Genomic DNA, 3,949 nt, shown 5'->3' with positions numbered 1-3,949 from the left:
GCTGATTAATGTTTGAGCATTACATGGGTAACTGTAGGGGGCTAAACAGACCTACTATTTAAAGCATATTAAATAGTATTAGCCACGAACCTCTGAATAAGGATCAAACTGGCGAGTTTAAGCGACGTAGATTCCTAATGAACGAGTAAATATAAGTAAAGAGTTAACTAGAATAATCAAATGTCCGAATAATTAGAGACCGACAAACAACCAATTTGCCTTTCAACCTAAATTCGAGGTCATACTAAAATGGAGTCAGATTAGATAATAAAATGGAGTCAGATTTGAGTTAAATCTAAATTGAATAACTCTGCGCGCTGAAAAGACCGAACACGCAAGTAACCTCCATCCGCCACTGGATACCTTCATTGGGCCAAGTGCGTGGACCTTACACGCACGCACACTGGATTAACTATGGCAGAGGCACCTAGGAGTGAAACTGTGTTTCCTCCAAAAAAGCACCTGAAGTCAGCAGTTTGGGATTATTTGGGGTACACAAAGAATGACCAGGGCGTCACTGAAAGATGACGGATCACCTGTCTGCCAAACGTGCCGTAAAAAGGTTGCTGCTAAAGGATCGAATACATCAAATTCGATGCAGCATCTGCGGGATCACCACCCAGCTTTGCACGCTCAAGTAAAGGTAATACATAATAACGGAGTTAAATTACGTGGCAAATTACTTAATGAAATATGTTGGTAGGGAATTAAATATAAACGTGTCACTTAGAATCAATGCTGTAGCGTTGAGAGTTGTGGGCTTTCAGTGCAACGTAAACAAAGCCGCATGTAATGTTCGTCACGTGTAAAATTAGATGAATTATTAAAAAGAATATGTATGGATGATAGTTGATGACAATAACAGTTCAGTTAATAAGTTAAAATTAGTCTTATATTAATAATAATATTAAATATTGTAGAAATATAATTGTTAATGTAATGAAATATTGAAAATCAACTTAAATCATTACTGCAAGTCCAGTCAAAGTTCATCTTGGTATGGATTGTTTTTTTTTTTGTTTTTTTTTTCACTTTTAGCACAAGACTAGTGGTGTAGTTGCAGTTCAACAAACAACTGTTGCAGAATCCTTTGCAAAGTGTGTGACTTATGCTCCCACTTCAAAACAAGCCCAGGATTTGAATAAAGCAGTGGCCTATGTCATCTCCAAATATATGATGCCATTTCAGATTGTGGAAAAACCTGGATTTCTTCATCTGATGAAAAAGGCAGTGCCACAATACAAAGTTCCAAAAAGAAGCTACTTCTCCACAAACAAAATCCTAGCCATGTACAAGGAGGTACGACCAAGTGTGAAGGAACAGCTGGCAAAGGGTGTGTGGTTTGGCGTAACCACAGACCTGTGGACCAGCCATGGTGGTGGAGGAGAACCCTTTATGAGCTTTACAGTCCACTACCTCTCTACTGATTGGAAGATTAAGACTCTTGATACTCTTTATTTTCCAGAAGACCACACAGCAGAGCATATCACTGAAATTAGAGAAAACATGCTTCTGGCTGGAAGATAAAGAAACAGAATCTGTCTGGAATTACAACAGACAATGCCAGTAACATGAAGAAAGCCTTTGCATACTTTCCCTGTGTTTGGTTTCCTTGTTTTGGTCATAATTTAAATATGGCCATTTCCAAAGTCCTCAAAATGCCAAGGGTTGAATCCACTACCTGAGCATGCCGACATTTGGTTCAACAAGTGGTTCAACCCTCGGAAAGGGTGTTTAGTGCAAGTGACAATATCCTGTCTCCACATCGGTCAAGACTGAGCACTGAGAATGGGAACGTGCTTACATTTCTGCACTATAATATGAATTGAAAGGACTGGAAATAAGTGTGCAATTTGTAACACTTCTGTCTGCAGGAGCCGGAGGAAGAACTCTCCATCTCGTAAGCAGGGAGAGGCTCGGCCCGAATCAGGGAGGCTCCTCGGACCCTCGCTCCAGCCTCCCACTCCACGCTCAGGGGCCAGGGGCAGAGGGGAGTGGGAGCGGGGCAGGGCCCTCAGTTCTGGAGGGCCAGGCTCGTTGGTGTAACCGCTGTGGTAATCCTCACGGTAGGCCCACTGGCCCTGTGTGTGCACTGTGCGATACTCTGCAAACTGACCGGCTGATTCCGGTTCGGACGAGTGGCGCTGGAATGAGCAACCGAACTGCAGGCCCTTGTCTTGAGTGGGGACCGTCAGCCCACCAAAACCCTCCATCTCAAGATCAGCCTGGACACTTGCTGTCACGCTATTGGAGCGTTTAAAACGGGCTCGTCTGGAACAAACAACAACAGGACAATTAGACTCAAATGTAGTGGTAGTACAAAATTTCGATATTTAGTGACTGGTATATTGATAATATTGGTGGCATTATGTTGATTACCACAAAATCTTTTTTTCATCTTGTCCCTCATTTTCTCTAATCAAAGCAAAATTGAAGTTACAGCGAGGCACTTACAATGGAAGTAAATAGGGCTGCACAAAAAAAGGCTAGTAAATTATTATTTTTTACAATTAAACCATGTTAACACTCATATTGTTTGAATGCCTTGTGGCTTTTTTGGTTTTGGTGGCCCCTCTGTCAAGCTCCTGAAGTTTGCAGACGACACCACACTCATCGGCCTCATTCAGGACGGTGACGAGTCTGCTTACAGACAGGAGGTTAAAGAGCTGGCTGTCTGGTGCAGTCTCAACAACCTGGAGCTCAACACACTCAAAACTGTGGAGATGATAGTGGACTTCAGGAGGAACCCCCCTGCTCTCTCCCCGCTCACCATCATGGACAGCACTGTGACAGCAGTGGAGTCATTCAGGTTCCTGGGCACCACAATTTCTCAGGACCTAAAGTGGGACACTCACATTGACTCCATTGTGAAAAAGGCCCAGCAGAGGTTGTACTTCCTTCGCCAGCGGAGCTGCTGAAACAGTTCTACTCTGCTATCATTGAATCCATCCTCTGCACTTCTATAACTGTCTGGTTCAGCTCAGCTACCAAATCTGACCTCAGAAGACTACAGAGTAGAGCCCGACCGATATATCGCTTTGCCAAATATATATTTGCGAATATGACCTATTGAGTTATTTATGTGTTTTTGACCTAAAATAACAGCAGCGTCCATCTGTGAAGGATGAAGACTGTCAAACACACAACTATTAGCCAATCACAGCAGTGTGTGTTTATTTCTGAGTCTACAATCCTCCACATCTATTCAAACAGAGAGTTCTGATGAGGGGTCAAAAACAGGACAGAAAATAGCTTATAACTTCTAAATTATGTTTTTTGATGTAAAAATCTTGACAACATTATAAGTGGACCTCAGAGAATGGTACAAAATAAAAAAACAGAGGCAGTTCATGAGCCCTTTAAAAATTACAATTACTTAAATTCCTTTTTTTTTTGCAAAGACATTTTTAATTATTGACAAGCCCAAATAATTTATTAATATGCCACTTCTCTGTCTCTGAATCTAATGGTGCCACTGATTTGATATAAAACAAATCAAAATACTGACCTCTAAACTCTGGACAACATCTGTAGCACTGAAGATTTATGAGCTTTAACTTTGATTTTCTTCATGTTTTAACAGTGAAGTGATTGTTCTCAGTGATACTTACTGAACTGATCTGGATTCTTTAATCACGGGCAGCAGCTTCTGAAGAACTTCCATATTTTCAGGATTTAGTGAATGATCACCCAGTTCATTCAGACAGTGGAACAGATTGATGGATTTCTCTGGAGAGTCAATGGTCCTGATCTTCTTCTTGATGTACTCAACTGTTTTCTCATTGCTGTCAGAGCAGCTTCTTTTCAGTGTCATTATTTGTTGTAGAAGAATCTGATGAGACTCCACTGACAAACCCAGAAGGAACCGCAGGAAAAGATCCAGATGTCCATTTTTACTCAGTAGAGCCTCATCCACAGCTCTCTGATGCAGCTCAGATAATGAAACATG

At 41.5% G+C, this 3,949-nt stretch overlaps 1 long non-coding RNA gene across 1 annotated transcript in view; it reads left to right on the top strand.

Moving 5' to 3' along the window:
* LOC107575699 (uncharacterized) overlaps positions 1–649 on the top strand; it is a 10,016-nt gene extending 9,367 nt beyond the window's left edge. Inside the window, exon 3 of the long non-coding RNA XR_001607927.1 lies at positions 639–649. This is a non-coding gene — a long non-coding RNA (uncharacterized lncRNA). The remainder of the gene's footprint in view (positions 1–638) is intronic.
* Positions 650–3,949: the final 3,300 nt, after the last annotated feature.

The sequence above is a fragment of the Sinocyclocheilus grahami genome, unplaced genomic scaffold (assembly GCF_001515645.1).
Source record: "Sinocyclocheilus grahami isolate Dianchi unplaced genomic scaffold, SAMN03320097.WGS_v1.1 scaffold2825.1, whole genome shotgun sequence".
NCBI classification, from domain to species: domain Eukaryota; kingdom Metazoa; phylum Chordata; class Actinopteri; order Cypriniformes; family Cyprinidae; genus Sinocyclocheilus; species Sinocyclocheilus grahami.
This window is presented reverse-complemented; position numbering and strand designations above follow the sequence as displayed.